At 32.5% G+C, this 18027-nt stretch overlaps 1 pseudogene across 1 annotated transcript; it reads left to right on the plus strand.

Annotated features, from left to right (window-relative positions):
- Window positions 1-817: 817 nt before the first annotated feature.
- On the plus strand, window positions 818-14462 carry LOC147813894 (uncharacterized; annotated as a pseudogene). The gene is made up of 4 exons (XR_015432744.1): window positions 818-1210; window positions 6811-7482; window positions 7703-7992; window positions 12180-14462. The product of XR_015432744.1 is annotated as an uncharacterized LOC147813894 (transcript).
- The last annotated feature ends 3565 nt before the right edge of the window (window positions 14463-18027 follow it).

An 18027-nucleotide genomic window follows, 5' to 3' on the forward strand; every position in this document is an offset into this window, starting at 1 on the left:
TAAACATTTGTTTAAAATGTTTATTTATTTATTTTCCTTTAAAACGTTTTTTTAAGATGAAAGTGACTTTTCAAAACTCATAATTGAAAGGTAAGCAATGTTATAAAATATATTGCTACAATCTATTTATAATACAGGGTGTCTATAAAAGAACTCCGGGGTTTTAAAAATTCATATCTCACTAACTATAAAAGATAGCAAAATTTAGTCGATTTCTCTGAAAAGAGTGACTCAAAAAGTTTTACTCATACCAATTGGGAATGTTTGTATCAACTGTTGGCGGCGCTGCAGGGCGTTGACCTTGAAATGGATTTGGATTTTGGATTTTTTCTTTTGGATTCCGTTGGATTTTTTCTTCTGGGGGCATATCAAGAATCTTGTGTATGCAGAGAAAATTCGTGATGTTCAACATCTCAGGAAACGAATAGTCAATTGTGTGGCAACCGTCCCCCCAGACATGCTCGCCAGGACATGGGAAGAGGTAGAATACCGTTTAGACGTCTACCGTGCCACTAACTGGGCTCATATAGAACTTTACTAAGTCTTAAAAAAAACTTGCAAATGTAAGCTTTTCAGTCATGTATAAAACATGTATGTATGTTTTTTATTTCATTAAAATATTTTGCCTCAAAACCCCGGAGTTCTTTTATAGACACTCTTTTATAGACATAATTGGATACCTACAGTAGTACGGGTATCTTGAACCTGATTGATTGTTGAAACGTGGTATTTGTTTACGTTAGCAACTGTTCTTTCCATTTTATTTCGAGGAAGCCAAGCCCGTCAAGTATCAATTCTCTTAAGTGATATATTCTATATTCTTACACAAGCAGGCCTCGCAGCGCTCCTATATTTCCTATTAATCTGGAAAAATTGCTATATTTCCTATTTTTTCCTATATTTTCTGTATTTTTTTCCTTAATTTTCCCTTATAATCCTTTCTCAACGTCCGAGGTCCCGATTTGCGCTAGTCTGATGTCAATCATCAAACCACACCTAAAAATTCTTTAACCAATCATCCGTTTGCAATGTCTTAACCCAGCTGCACCAAGTACAAGTAAAAGGGAATCGTCAGCAAGTGAAGGAAATATATGTGAGGTTTCTGAAATAAGATATAGAATAGAAAGGGTGTGAAAAGAAGGAACCCAGAACGAAGCAATATATTTTAGTGTAGTCATGCGGATTCTATAAAGTGATTTTCGTTTTCAAGGTAAGTTCTTCTGTTTATATTATTATTCTTTTTTTCTTTTAAAAGTTTTTTTATTTTATTATTTTAATGTGATTAAGTGATTTTTTTCTCTTTCTCGAGTTTAATTTGGAAACATATCACGCGACGAACAATCATTACATGAATTACGAATCCGAAATCGTTGGCATTTAAGAGATTTGGTTTTCAAGAACATGATTTACGAATGTCACACTTAATGATTTTGGACTATGAATCGCGATTCCTATGTAGGTAACTTACTTACAAATCATGATTTGCAAAATAATTTGCGAGCTATACTCGTATTATATATAATTCGGTCTGCAAATCGCTATTCATTTTTATGCAATTTAAAAATTCAATTACTTGATTAATATCCAAACAGGTAAAAAAAAAAAATGCATTCATTTTAAAGCATTTATGATAGTTATTCTGTAGTCTAATTTTAAAGTCCACACAGGTGCAATAAAATGTTTGGGAGTTAAAATTAAACAATTTGGTGAAAATAAATAAATTTGAAAATTAATATTATTTCATTTTCATAAATCTTTTTTTTTTTTTAAATAAATGTGAAACTGAAGCTTGCATTAAAAATTCTGTTCTGAAATGTAGATAATTTTTCTTCTAAAAAATATTGTTTAACATAATTTTAAAAAAGTAGGGTATCTGGCTTAAAAATATCTGATATGCTTATACAAGTACAGTACAGAACCACTTATTCGGTATCCAGACCATCGGGATAAATTTTGCTTAATTTTCCCCCAGTTTTGAATTATGTCGATGTGCGGAAATTCTGATTTTTGAAGTTCAGTGAAATAAAAACTTGTGTGTGTGGGAGGGGGGTTCCCCCTGTTTGTTGAAAGAGAAAACTTCAATAAATTTCTTCTGTAACCTTGAAGTTCTTCAGGGGTGGAAAGAAACAGTGATTTTCTGATAAGCTGCCGTCAATCAAACAAAAAGGAGCGGCTTTCTGGTTTCGTTTTCTCTCTGATTTACGAGGAGGAGGGGTATTGCACATGCATATTAGTGAACATAAGTTTTTTATTTTCTTAATTTGGCAGTTTTACTATCATAATTTATATACAGTAGAGAACCATTTATCCGGTATCCAGAAAACCGGGAAAAATTTTGTCCGATTTTCCCGCCATTTTAAACTAGAACGAAAAAAGCGGTAATTGGACTCATCTTGGAAGTTGAGTAGAGGAAAATGTAAGGAAGGGGAAAATTTTTTTCCCCGTTTACCCAGAGAAACCTCATTTCCTCCGTGACCTTGAACGCAGGGAAGGGAGGAATGTTTTATTTTTTCCTTTAGGCCGTCAATCAAACTCAAGGGTGTGGTATGCTGATTTCGGTTTCTGTTTGATTTACGAGGGGGGTGGGGAAAATGCATTGCATGCATATCAGTGAACAGAAAAAGAAAAGAAAAAAATATATTTATTTGACGTCGACTAATAAAAATAAAATCTTTTTCTTTTGAATAAATTCTCATTCTTTGGAAGTGCGGTATCAATTGCAACTTTTTCTTGGTCAACAAAAAAAAAAAAAATAAATAAAAGGAGAATTGTTTATTAATTTAAACATAGGATTATTTTATGAAGCAGATTGCAGTTTTGTTTTTCTGATTCCACTACGTTTCATTTTTCTTTTCTTTTCACGATAAATTTCGCACTCAATAAATTAATTCTTTTTATTCATAAATTTTATCATTAGGTTTTTTTTTTTTAAAAATTCCGTTGATCTTGCCTTGTTCCGGGTTTTAATATTTATGCTAGTGTAAAGTGACCACATTTTCACTAAGACAAAGCGGGACAAATGGGATGAAATGAGAATTACAATTTAGTTATATATATTTTATTGTATACATTCATATACTTGTACAAAAATGTATTTATTATTAATTATCGGTGACTATAAAAATATTTGTAAAAAATAATAATTTGAACATTATGATTTTTAATCAAATTAAATTTTTTATTTAAAAAAAATTATGACTTTCTTTCACGGTCATATTTTTGATCCGAATGAATACTTTGCAATAGATTCGGGTCATTTATTAAAATGTCGTGAAATATTTCACATGAATTGGTCAAATTATATTTTACACTTAATATGGATTTTAAAGTTTTAATGTTCAACTGCGTTTTTTCAGTTGTCCATATTTTATTGATACTAGAAAAAACACGTTCTGTTGCTGCATTTGTTCCAGGAAGGGAGAGCGCGAATTCTACAATTTTCAAAATATTTTGATAAAGAATATTATTCTGTTTAAAATGAAGGAATAACTCCGTCCATTTTTTGTCTGTTTCCACATTTGCAGACAACCAACATTTAATTTTTTCATCTGTAACATATCTTTTAACCAATGACACCTCATCAAAAAGATCATTTTCGCAAATATTATTTTTCGGAAAATGGTTACTAATATATTCAAAAGATTTTTCCACATATTCCCATAAAATCTCCTTTTTTAATGTCACCCAATGAAAATTTTTAACATCTTCGAATTGAACTGTCTATTCTTCAAGATATTCCAAGCAGTAATTATAGAAATTTTTGACATGGTTCAAAAAATCAGGTCTTTTAATGGCACCTTGTTCTTCCAACCTAGTGATGTCTTTTCGAAAAATTAAAGGAATGTAATCGTTATCAATTCTTTTTCGTAATTTTATTTTTAAAATATTGATTTCATTTGACACTTCCGTAATTGAAATTTTGTCCCCTTCAATAATTTTCACAGCATTGTGAAATAATGTAGCTTGGTTGTGAATGAACTGAAGCCAAATTTGTGATGTGTCATTTTCAAAAAAGAGCTGCAATATTCTTAGACATTTATCTTGTGATAAAAAGTATAATTTTAATGGTTCGTATATTTTTAAAATATTTTCTACAGCTGGTAAAAGAGCTAGTTATTGTGTTTTGCTGTAACCAAGAATTCTTTTATATTCGATTTCTGCGCTTTCACAAAAATCCTTCAAACTTTTAACACGCACAGTATGTATATAAAAATACGAATAAATTTTTGCAATAATATTTTCAACATCAACTGGAAGTAAGTCAGATGCTGTTTGAATAGCATTATGTAGAATGTGAGCTGCACAACCTACTCCAATAATTTTTTGGTTCAAATGTTCGTTAAGTTTCGTAAAAACGTTATTGATGCCTCTTCTAGCTTTTCCACCAAAATTTGCGTTAGTGTTATCCGCACAATAGGCAATAATTTTATCGTTCAAATTATTCTTTTTCAAAATAGTACTTATTGAGTCAAAAATTATTTGTGAAGTTTCACCCGGCAATGAAACAAAATCTAATATTCTAATTTTAATTCCTGTTTCTGGATCAAAAAATCTAACAATTGTGGGAAATAATTTTAAATCTTTGTGGTTGGAAGCATCAGAATATATGGATATAAATGAGCATTTTTCTAATTCTTTCTGCAATTGGGAAAACGAATATGGTGAAAAAATATTACAAATAATTGCTTCGGTTTTGGTCCTTGCACATGCAAATTTTTTGTCGAATAATGTTTTGATCATTTGCGACGTACAATCCATTGATCTGAAACTTTGATTGTGGTTTATGGTGTGGAAAGCAAATAGCCCTTCCGCTAATGCTAGCTGTTTTTCCGTGTTGCCAAAGTTAGCACTGCGAAAAAACTGTTCCATTTTAGACGAAGAAGCGGCATTATTCAAAAATCTTTTGTGCCTCTTTGTCGCTAGATGTTTAGTAATATCGTTTTTTCCACCATGTGAGACCGAAAATTCAGCATTGCATTTATCACACAGTACCATATAGTCTATTTTAGTTTTTTTAATAAATGGAAATTCCCTGCTTAGCTCTTCATTAAATTTGCATTCTCTTTTTTTACTCATCTTTTATTCTGTGGGTAAATACTAGAAATAAATAAAAAAATTTACTACAAAGGCTAAAAAAGAGTATTAAATTTTACCTTATTGGCCATTACGTTGTAGCGACTATTGCTCTACCACTATCTTCGTCAATCGAATCGAGTCAAACCGAAAGTCAAATTGAAAAGAACAAACCGCACTGTCTATCGGCAGTCCGCCTGTCTGCACTTATATGAATTAAGCCGAGACGTAACGACAATGATCGAACACCACCGAATAAATCTAACGCGGTACATTGCCTAATTTAGTTTACTCTGCATGCACTTTATGTGTTTTTTTATCTATTTTTTAATTCTTTATATTCACCATAATACTTAATAAATAATAGGTAATATATTTTTACAGTACATTTAAAATAAGAAATACAGATATTTTCTAAAAAGCGGGACATTTCAAAAAATCGGCGGGACGCGGGACAGTCCACCAAAAAGCGGGACTGTCCCGCCGAAATCGGGACGTGTGGTCACTTTATGCTAGTGCCTTTTTCAACTATCGTTTCGGTTCGATAATTTTCAAGTGTTTTTATTCAGATTAATAAGTTTTCCTTTTATTTTATCGTTTCTCCCCGTATAATTAGGTATGAAATTTACTGCGTTATTTGATCATTGGTTTTGTTTATATTAGTTAATTTAGGAATTGTAATTATTTTTAAAAAATAAATATGAGAATTTTGTATTTTTTAAACTTGTTTTTCTTGTCTAAACTTGCAAATTTTTTATTCTTTTAAATGTTATATTTCTGCCATTTTTTCTTTTTAAAGTTAGGAGTACCTTTTTTTTTTCTCTTACTTTATGCATTATTCCTTGTAATTCGGGTCGATAAAACATCGATTAACGACACTTTTTGGTCGATCCAGAAAACCGGGAAATTCAGACATCCGGGATAGCGATGGTCCCGAGCATCCCGGATAATTGGTTCTCTACTCTTTTATTTTTAAAAACTCTCGCAGTTGATACGATTCTTTTCTGTTTTCTTTTATTTTTAAATACGATTTATTTATTATTTTTTTTAAATTTTTTTTTAATCTTAATTTGTAAATGTTTTTATTGATTTAAATGTTGTTTTCTTTCGATTTGTTTAACTAAGGAGAACTTTCCTTATTTATTTTTCATATTTTAAACTATGTTAGTATTTTTCATTGTAATTTGGGTTCGCTGAAACATCGATTTATAATGTTTTTTAGCATATCCCGAAAGCATGCAAATTCAGACATCTGGGATAGCGATGGTCCCGAACATGCCGGGTTCTCTACTGTATTTCATTCCTAATTAAGCAACCCTTTGTTCTGTTAAATGTTTTTGAGTTAAAAGAAAATTTGAAGCTCACTCTTGAAAACATTAAACTTAAGAATTAAAATGGGTATAAATAAATTTTCATTAACTTTTTTTTTTCCTTATTCCTACTAAATTTTTCAAATCTGTCAAATGCTAAAGTTTATTTTAAAATATTGATTTGAAATGCAAGTAGTTTTATTTCTAAAAAAATATGGTACGTAAGTTTAAAAAACTTGTGCAGGTGGCTTTAAAAAATAAATTTAATTATATTTCCTAAGGTTATTATAACTGGTTTATAATTAGTCACCCCTTAAGTCAGTAAAGAAATTTCCTTTTTATATAGAAATCAGTTTAAATAGATTTTGCTTTTTAAAACTTTTTAATATGTTTGAATAGGCAATAATTTTCTGTACTTCTCTTTCAGAAAAATGCCTGCTGGAAAAACTAAATTTCAGCTCTCATGGCTTGAAGTTCTCGACAAAAATGGGGATTTATTAAGTAATTGGTGTCAAGAAGGTAAAGATGGGGATACTGCATACTGTAGTCTCTGTAACAGTTGTGTTCAATTTTCAAATAGTGGAATTTCCCAACTACTGCAACATTCTAATGGGAAAAAGCATCAGCAGGCCGCCAAAGAAGCTAAAGGGCAGAGTAAATTGTTTGGAAAAAAAGATAGCTCTAGTACCACAACTGGAACCAATTCAAAAGTTGTGATGATGCAGTTGAGCCAAAACCAAAAAGTTGCTAAGGCTGAAGCTTTGTGGGCAATGAAAGTCGCGGTGTCCAATTATTCATTTGCTTCAAGTCAGGATATTGTGCCGTTATTTCAGGCTATGTTTGAAGGTAACTCTATCATTAATCAAATGCAGTTTAGTGACCGGAAAGTTTCCTACATATTGTCTCATGGCCTTGGGCCATACTTTCAAAATGAAGTAATCATCCAGTTAAAAAAGTCTCCTAGTTTGTTTACTTTGGCTTTCGACGAAACCACAACAAGCCAAATTAAGAAGCAACTGGACATATATATCAGATTTTGGAGCGAAGAGTGCGATAAAGTTGTTAGTTCTTATCTAAATTATTATATACTAGAATCAAGGTAAATCATATTTTATTAGGGAGAAGGTGAGGTTTACATCTTGTTACGTTTAAAGCTGAACAACAACTGACTAGCGCGGGATAACAAAAGGTGGAGTTGAGTTGAGTCGCTGCAAGGCGCATTTACACTGAAGATAAAATACATGACAACTCTCTGGCGCTTAAATAAAAGGTTAATTATGAATTATTAAAATTTAAGAGTCAATAACGAATAATTAGAGATTTAATCTGGTGACTGGTCTTTTTTCCCGAGTTGATCTCCTTAACTGCATTGGATTTCTCTGGGTTACAGGACTAGAAACTGGAAAAGAGGAGGGTATGGTGGGTGTAGAGCTGGATACAGGAAGAGAGGAAGGAATGGTGGGTGTAGAGCTGGATACTGGACGAGAGGAGGGTATGGTGGATGTAGAGCTGGATACTGAAAGAGAGGAGGGTATGGTGGGTGTAGAGCTGGATACTGGACGAGAGGAGGGTGTGGTGGATGTAGAACTGGATACTGGAAGAGAAAAGTGTACTGTCCTGGGCCTAGAAAATTTTAAAGAAGGAGTTATTGATTTTTCAACTTGACAAGCTCTTAATTGGTTAAAGTGACGCTTGATCACATAACCGTCGTCTAATTCAATGAGATAGTGAAGTCGTCCAAGTTTTTCAACAACAGTTCCATACTTCCATTTAGCAGATGATGTATAGTTGCGAGACTGTACTCTTTCTCCTAACTTGAAATTTTTGTTAAATTCTGGCTGCAAGGCATTATTTTTTTGTCCTTTAGTTGGTTTGATTAAGTCGAATTCACATCTTAAGTTTCTACCAAATAACATTTTTGACGGGGTTTTTCCATTGTTAAGTGGTGTTATTCTGTATCGGAAAAGTAGTTTGCATAATTTACTATGGAGGGAACCTGGATGATACTTCATGCATTTTAATTTCGTTTTTAATATCTGGACATAGCGCTCTGCTTGGCCATTTGTAGCTGGATAGCCTGGAGCAATAAGACGCTGTTTAATACCATTTGACTTACAAAAATTTTGGAATTCAGCTGACTTAAAAATTGCGGCATTATCAGAAACTAAAATTTCAGGCAATCCATGACGACTAAAAATTTCTTCTAAATAATAAATTGTGTTTGATGATGTAGGAGATGTCTTCATAGCAAAAATTTCAGGCCATTTTGAAAGTGAATCCACAACAATTAAAAATTGATGCTCCATGAAGGGTCCGGCATAGTCGATGTGCACGCGTTGCCAATTTTTCTCAGGTGTTTCCCATATGTGAAGAGGTGCTTTCGCTGGATTTTTTCTTACATCACAGCATTCACGGCAACTCTTAACCATGTTTTCAATATCGGTGTCAATGTTTTTCCAATAGCAGTAGTTTCAAGATAGAGCTTTCATTTTCACAATTCCTATGTGTGTAGAATGTAGTTGCTTGAGCATTTCAGGTTGAAGAGATTTGGGAATGATAACTCGATTTCCTCTAAATAGGATTCCATCTTGAACGGTTATGCTGGGATCAAACTTGTTTCCAATAACAATATCGTATTTTATTTTTTTAAGATCAGGATCAAGCTCTGTTTCTGTTTGAATTTGTTTTGCTGTAATTGTTTCAGTTGAAATGTAATTTATGATAAATTGCTGGAGTGCTTGTGATTCATCAATACAGTTGACGTAATTAACTGGTAGTGGAAGAGGATTTCTTGAAAGGTAATCAGCATTTGTATGCTTTTCAGATTTTCTATGTATACTTGTGTAATCGAAACTCGAAAGAAATTGAGCATATCGAAGAATTCTTGAAGCAGTCATAACTGGGAGGCTTTTCTCTGGATGGAAGATAGCGCAAATGGCTCTGTTATCGAGAATCAAGGTAAATTTTCTGCCAAAAATATAATCGTAAAATTTTTTGCAAGCCCAAACCACTGCTGTAGCTTCACGATCCAATTGACTGTAATTTTTCTCGGCAACCGTGAGACTTCTGGAAGCAAAAGCGATAGGACGCTCTATACCGTTTGGCATAGTGTGTGAAAGAACTCCTGAAAGTCCAAAAGGGCTGGCATCAGTAGCTAATGTTACTGGAAGAGCTGGATTGAAAGGCACTAGAATCTGGTCACTGGTTATAATTGATTTTGCTTTTATGAACGCAGATTCACATTCTGCAGTCCATCGGAAACGTGCGTTTTTACATAAGAGTTTGTTTAGCGGATGAAGTAGGCTGGAAGCATCTGGAATGAACTTAGAATAATACATGACAAGTCCAATGAATTTACGAACATCATCAACGGAGTTTGGTCGAGGTGTTTCGGATATAGCTTGAATTTTATCAGGTGATTTGTGTAGTCCAGCAGAACTGATAACATGTCCCAAATACTGAACTTTTTCCTCGAAAAATCTACATTTGTTAAGATTAAGATGCAAATTATGTTCCCGTAACTTTTCTAATACTTTAAATAAACGTTGCTGGCAATCTTGTTTATCTTTTCCTTGGATGATAATATCATCAAAGTAGGCAATAGTTCCATCCAAATCTTGGACAAACTGATCAATAAATTTATGGAATTCATTTGGTGCAGTTTTTATTCCGAAAAATAATCTTTTTGCTAAGTATGTACCTCTATGAGTAGAAAGAGTCTGATATTTTGCACTTTCTTCATCGACTTTCAAATGTAAATATGCTTTGTGGATATCGAGCGTACAGAAATATTTCCCATCGCGTAATTTATTGAAAATGTCCTCAATTCTAGGAATTGGGTGTCTGGCATTTTGAAGCTGACTGTTGATTGTAACTTTAAAATCTGCGCAAATACGAATTGTGCCATCATGCTTTGGGACAACTACTAGGGGTGTACCCCATTCTGATACGTCTATTTTTTCTATTACACCTTCCGCTTCTAATTTATCTAATTCTTGTTCTACTTTTGATTTTAAAGCATACGGTACAGTACGTTGTTTAATAAAAATGGGTTTAGCATCTGGAATTAGCTTTAGTGTACAAGTATAATCAGGAATGCAACCAATTTTAGGTTCAAACACATCAGAATAAGAATCAATAATTTTCTGTATAGAAAAATCAGTAGAGGAAATGCTGGGTTTAATACTTGTATTTTGTGCAGAAATAATGTGAAGATCATTTAAATTAATATTCAAGTTTCTAATCCAATCACGCCCTAATATAGAATTTTTCTTTATCGAAACAACATACAAATCTTCAAAGCTAGATTTATTTTGATATGATACTTTAATCTGAGCAACACCAAGAGGCTTAAAAATTTGTCCCGTATAACTTCTAAAAGATACATTCGTTTTTTTTATCGGAACATTCAGACATAATTTTTTGAATTCGTCATTATTTATTATGCTAACCTTACTTCCGGAATCGCATTCGAAGCGATGTTCAATGCTATTCAATTTAACTGGAACATACATTTTGTCATCATGATTGAAATCGTTCAAAAATACATCATAAATTTGATTTACGTTAGTACTTAGTTCATTAGAATCATCTGTTATTTGATTTATATTTCGATTTCTAGATCTATTTCTGAACTGTTTTGATATACACACGTTAGCTAAATGACCTCGTTTCATGCAAGATTTACATCGTAATTTATTTTTAAGAAAACAATCTTGAGTTTTATGATTTGTTTTTCCACAATGTAAACATAATCCCTCTAATCCAAGTTCTTTAAAGTTAATACTGCTTTTATTTTTCATAGGCGATTTTGATCTACTTCTGTTTTGATGTTTACTTTCGTTTTCGGAATTTCGAAATTTACTGTTGAATTTTTTCTTTATATAGCCACTTGATATTTTATTAATGAAATTAGGATAATTACTCTTATAAACTTCTTTATTTTCGATTTTAGCAGCTTCAATTGCTAAGGCAATTTCAATAGTTTCATCAAATGTAGCATCACCTAGTTGCAATAATTTTTCACGAATATCGGCATCAGCTAAACCTCTGATAAATTGTGATCGTAATAATAAGTTTAACATAGATTTAGAACAGTTATTAGAATTACATTCAGATTTGAATTCAGCATTTTTTGTTAAATCTTTCAATGAAGAAACGAAAGTAGAAATCGACTCACCTTGATGTTGATGTCTAGAAAAAAATTTATGTTGTTCGGTAAGAACATTCGGTTTCGGTGATAGATGCTTCTTTAAAAGCAATAGCAGTTCTTGAAATGTTTTTGTCGACGGAATATCCGGTGCAGTAAGACTCGAAAGCAGCTGGTATTGTCGTGAGCCAAGACAGTTAATTAATTCGAGTACCTTTAATTCTTCTGTTTCTGGATCATCTGCTGACAGTCCTTTTAATTTGAAATAATTTTCAAGTCGTTGAGAATAACAATCAAAGGATTCGACAGCGGCATCAAAAGGATCGAATGATAAGTTTTGAGAAGCGATGACATCTTTTGCGCTTCGTTTCGATTCTGGTGTTGATTTTACTGATTGAACAAATTCTTGAAGAGTTGTAATTAATTGATTGAGTTCCGTCATTATTATTCTTTTATCCTCGTCGCCAAATTATTATATACTAGAATCAAGGTAAATCATATTTTATTAGGGAGAAGGTGAGGTTTACATCTTGTTACGTTTAAAGCTGAACAACAACTGACTAGCGCGGGATAACAAAAGGTGGAGTTGAGTTGAGTCGCTGCAAGGCGCATTTACACTGAAGATAAAATACATGACATAAATTCAGTCTTTTTGGGACATGCAGATGCTAATAAAATCTGTTGTAATTTAGTAGAGACTTTAAATAATCATAAATTGCCGCTAAGTAAACTTTTAATGCTTAGTATGGATGGACCAAATGTAAATAAATCAGTTGCTAAAAAATTAAACGAGAGACTGGCCCTGGAAAATTCACCAGAACTTGGTCGATTTTGGGACATGTTCCCTTCACAAAGTTCATAACTCATTTTCCAAAGCCGTATCTTCTCTTTCACTTGATTTAGATCAGTTTGCAAATGACCTTTTTGGTTTTTTTTAAATTAAGTGCAGCAAGAAGAGAAGATTTGAAAGAACTACAAAGCCTCCTCAATTTAGAACAAAAATTTCTTTTGAGACACGTTAATTCTCGATGGCTTACACTTGGTCCTGTACTAAACAGGATTATTTTAGTGTATCCTGCATTGAAGGAGTATTTTATAAATTTTTTGCCAAAGCAAAAAAACTTTTCAACAATTCAAAGTAATTCAAGGTATCTGAGAATTGTTAAGGAGTTAAAAGATCCTGCATCTTTAGCGACTATTGAATTTGTTTCTGATATGATTCCAATTTTGGATTCGTATTTAGCAATTTTTCAAACAGAAGGACCTCTGGTGCATCTTTTGTACAACAAAACCAATGAATTGTTACGAAATATTATGATCAAATTTGTAAAAGAAAGCTTAGTTGCTGTGAAAGAAGGCGTGCCTTTATGCAACATTATTGATGACACGGCAAACTTAAAACCGATTCACGACATTAACATAGGAGTAGCTGCCAAAAGGACTGTTTTAAAGCTTAAGGAACCAGACCGTAAACATCTCAGATTTGAATTTAAAAAATTCCTTGTAATATTGACAAATTCTATACGACAAAATCTCCCCATTTGTAATAATTTCTTAAAGGATATGGAAGTGTTGCACCCGATCATGAGGAAAGACTCCTCTGATAATGCTGTAACTAGACTGTGCAAAAAAATGAAACCTCTTCATCTTACAGATAAAGAAGTTGACACAATCGTCAGAGAATGGCAAATGTATCGTTTGGATGGAGATATCAACAAACTCTGTGATCAGTTCACTTCTCTCATTCATTCTGAAAATTCTGCTGTTAAGTATGAAAGAGTGGACAGTTATTGGGCCAAAGTGCTCAAACTAACTGACAAATACACCGGTGTACTAAAGTACAAAAACTTATCTTTGTTGGTAAAATCCTGCCTCTCTCTTTCACATGGCAATGCAGATGTTGAGAGAGGATTCTCAGTCAACAATGCTATTTTATCACCAGAAAGATCCTGTTTGTCTGAAAAATCAATTATTGGCCTAAGATTAGTTAAAGATGCAGTTCGGAGACATGATAATAACATTTTAAATATACCTATAACTTTCTCATTATTGAACTCTGTAACTAAAGCACATTCAGCATATAAAGAAGATAAAGAAAAAGAAGCTTCCCAAGCTAAGATAGACACAGAAAAACGATCTCTATCAGAATCGGAGCAATTGCGGAAAAAACAAAAGACAGATGCAAAAGAAAAGTTGCGTGATTTAGAAAATCATGTGAAATCCTTAAAAGATGAATTAAGTCTTTCCCAGAATTTACTGCAGGAGAGTAATGCCCGCCTACAAAAAGCATTAAAAACTAAAGACTTCAATGAAATGAGAATTGCATCTGCAATCATAGAATCCGCAACTAATCAGGTTAAAATATTAACTGAAAAGCTTGCTGAAGCTAATAAAAAATAATAATTCTACGTATATGTATTGATTCTAACTGAGTTCTTCACTCTTAGTATATTCTAGTGTATTATATTCGTATTTGTTCACTTTGTTCTAAATTTTAATTCCAGTTGCACTTATTGTTTTCGATTGTATATATTGTTTCGATTATGTTCATGTGTTGCAAAGATGAGGAGTTAGATTTTCATATAATATTAATTAGTGTTACCAACATTATTACTAATTAACTTTTTTTCTTAACTCTAATGATGTGTATTAATGAACTTAATAGTTTTTATTCAGATTTTCTATTTGAAACTTTTTGCTCAAAAAATTTTAAAAATATAATTACTTTATTGATCATTCTTTTATAAATGTATAACATTATATTCTGTTATAAGTCTACGCTTTACTCAAATATATTAAGAAATATATTCCAACCTAGTCCTGGACAAGAAAGCTAAAATTTGTCTACAATCAGTGTTCCTTTTTTTCTCCAGTTAGATTATCTAATAAAACATTTAGTTTTAAAGCTAGGATGGAGTTTTGTAGAAATGTTTTTTCATAACATTAGTTTTGAATAACACATTAATAAAAGTTGTACATGTTCTATGCAAATTTTGAATCTATATTTTTTAAACAAAATATTAGGGTTTCTTATATTATTTTCAAAACATTCCTATAAAATTCCTATAATTTCTTAAATGAATTCCTATATTTCCTATTATATTTTTGCTCTGAGTCACTTCTAGGCCTGCACAAGCCGACTAGGTGGCCCAGTGGTTAGCGTGCCTGACTGCGGAGCCGATGGTTGCGGGTTCGAATCCCGCTCAAGGCATGGATGTTTCTTTCTCACTGTGTTCTATGTCCTTTCTCCTTTGTGTGAATGTGACCGCCGTATAAACGGGATTGTGGCTGTGTGCCGTGGGCGACGCTGCTCCACCGCCGTGGCTTCGCCACAGGTGCCCACTGGGTAACGAGAAGAGAGTAGCAATTCTGGCTGGCCAAAGGGACACTACATCCCAAGTGCCCGCCATTAAAAAAAAAAAAGAAATATCCTTACACAAAGAATCTTTCACAAGGATTTTAATTCTTTCACTATGCATTTCTTACTTAACACAAAGACAGGCATGAAGAAGTCATGTAGAATATAAAAAAATTATGCATCGCAGTTGCCAGGTACACAAAACAAATCGAAAATATCACATGGTTACAATAAAATTCATAAGCAAATAATAAGTTAAGTGAAAGACGTAGACGATAAAAATTATATTTCAATAAATTCGATGTGCGATACGGCGCTATATTTAGTTAACTTCACTTTAATTAACATTCTAACTTATGTCGAGAAACTTAACAAGCCATTTTATTAATAAACAATCAGTTGACGTCATGGGTCACATGTGTGGGTATCCGTGATCTTCTTCTTGAAGTGCAAGTACCTAATTGTATTGATTTTTATTATTTAATTTAGTAATAATGAGGGATCGAAACTGTTTAGATTATAAGGTATACAAAAGTTGATATTATGTGAAATAAAATCCAATGTTTCAACGAAATCAAATAAAATCGTCCGAGAAATAAAAATTACAAAAAAAACGGCTTTATTTTTTTTTCATGAACTATTCAACTGATTTAATTATGATTAAATTTTGTATATTGCTATTTTAAATTAAATAACGTGACTTGAAAGTTATGAATTATAATTTTCAAAATTAATAGATTAAATAATAAAAATTACAATTATTAATATTTTTGTGCACAAAATTACTTTTAGATAAATGATTGTCACGCAATTGGTTTAATTAATTTGTGCCAAAAATGATTTAAGTTTAGGAAACAGACACAAAAACATACTTCCAGTGAATAAACATAGCTTTTTCTATGATAGATTTTGAATCATTACCTTGAATTATGGTGATAGCCGCTAACTTTAAATATGGCTCCACTATAGTTAAATCTGAAAAGTGACCAAAAGTTCAACCTTTTTATGTTGATTTTGATTTTTGCTACTTCAGCCTATCTCTGCAAATATATGAGGGAATTTTGCTCACAATTATGAAACAGGTTTATTCAAAAATAATTCAATGTAAAAATGACAATTTTTAGTACTATTTAATTTAATGATAATTTTAAATGCCACTTTGTGAAATAAAATGAAATCGTTATTTTTGAGTAGAGTAAAGAAGTTTTAAAAATGTTGCGTTTTTGAAATTTCAGTTCTCTAATTCAGTTCAAATTTTAAATCTGTCATTTGAAGTAGTATTTGTAAAAAGGTGTATGACTTGCAATGTTTAATTTTTTTACCATTCTTAAATTTAAAAATAATAATTATTAAAAACTATATTTTTAGCGTGAAATTATCATTCAAAAAACAACTTTCATAATTGTGTGCATTTTTTCTTCCTTTAATAGATTTAAAGTTAAGACGAAATATACAAAAAAAGAAATTAATTTTAAGAGCTCTTTATGTTCAACTACACGTCACATTAAATTATTGGGATTACATTTTCTTGATTGCGGTTACCACCATATTTTTTCAGAGTCAAGAAAAGCTAATCGTTCAAAAAAATATGGTTTAACATGGGGAAATACGTTTTTGTGCTTAAATTATTTTATGTACTGATTACTTATATTTTATAACCATCATTGAACAGCAGACCCAATTTTTAGTTTACGACTACCAATGTTCAACTCTGTAGCCTTGTAATTTTGAGCTCAACTAGAAGACAAAAGAACTGAATCAAGTCTCGCGAGAAATTTGTCTTCGTGGAGGACTTTTTTGATGAAACTGACCCGCATTTGCAAAGGAATTCTGGCTCACGATCTGTCTACCATCAACGATATTTGCACCCGCATAGTGATCGATGCGAGCCGGGTGCGGTATTCAAATTGACTAGCCATCGCTGGGATTCGAACCTGGAGCACGTCATAGGGAAAGAAGCACTCTATCCCCTGAGCCACCAGGGCTCGCACATATAAGTTAACATATTAGCACATATATGTAGTTAAATTGAATTCTCGAACCATTTTAGTACGTGAGGAAAAAGACAACGAAGTTATCAAAGTCTTTAAACCCATAATCGAAGTCAATAATCGTAAATGTCAAATTAAAATAATCAAAATCAGTTTATTTGTTGGAAAAAGTTAAATGGTGCCGTTGGTAATTGCTTGGGTCATTTCGAGTTTTACTTTTATCAGTCAAGTCACCTAGGTTTAATTATCTTAATGGCATGTATGCTATGATGGTTCTCAATACTGATTCGTCTGATGGAGGTAATAAGTGCTTGTTATCCTTTCTAACTTAAATATTAATTTAAAACTTTAAATATATAAATTCTGTTGTTGTTGTAGTTCCTTTACGTCGCACTAGAGCTGCACAATGGGTTATTGGCGACGGTCTGGGAAACATCCCTGAGGATGATCCGAAGACATACCATTACAATTTAAGGATAATACTAGACATATGTAAAGGACGACAATAACAAACTTATACACTTTAAAACGTTTTTTTTCTTCCCTTTTATTTTTTATTTGTTAGCATTTTAATAAGTTATTATTAATGCTAGTAAAATTAGTTCAAAGAAAATTAATACAAAGGAAATTAAAGAGCTTACGTTTTGAAACGACGGTTTGATTTGAAAAGGGCTCAAATTTTTATTATTCCAAGGGAGCTCAATAAACTAGAGCCCCTGAATTTGAGGAGCCGTACAATAGGCTAGTTACACCACTGCGTGACGAATGCATGTTATCTCTAGATCATATTCAGGGATGTTTCCCTGACCATCGATAATAGCCCATTGTGCAGCTCTAGTGCGACGTAAATAAAAGTACTGTATTGTACCTTACAATTCTTTTGGGCGATATTAACCATTGTTGATCACTCTTCCCATCGATAGAACCGAAAGGTGATCGGAGTTGCGTGATTGTTGTTGTTGTTGTAGTTGTAGTTCATTTATGTCGCACTAGAGCTGCACAATGGGCTATCGGCGACGGTCTGCGAAACATCCCTGAGGATGTTCCGAGGACATGCCATCACAATTTTGATCCTCAACAGAGGGGATGGCACCCCTGCTTCGGTAGCCCAACGACCTGCACGCGAAGTCGAGCACTTTACGGTAG

This window comes from Parasteatoda tepidariorum, chromosome 3 (genome assembly GCF_982258835.1).
Source record: "Parasteatoda tepidariorum strain Cologne lab strain chromosome 3, Ptep-v5.0, whole genome shotgun sequence".
NCBI lineage: Eukaryota > Metazoa > Arthropoda > Arachnida > Araneae > Theridiidae > Parasteatoda > Parasteatoda tepidariorum.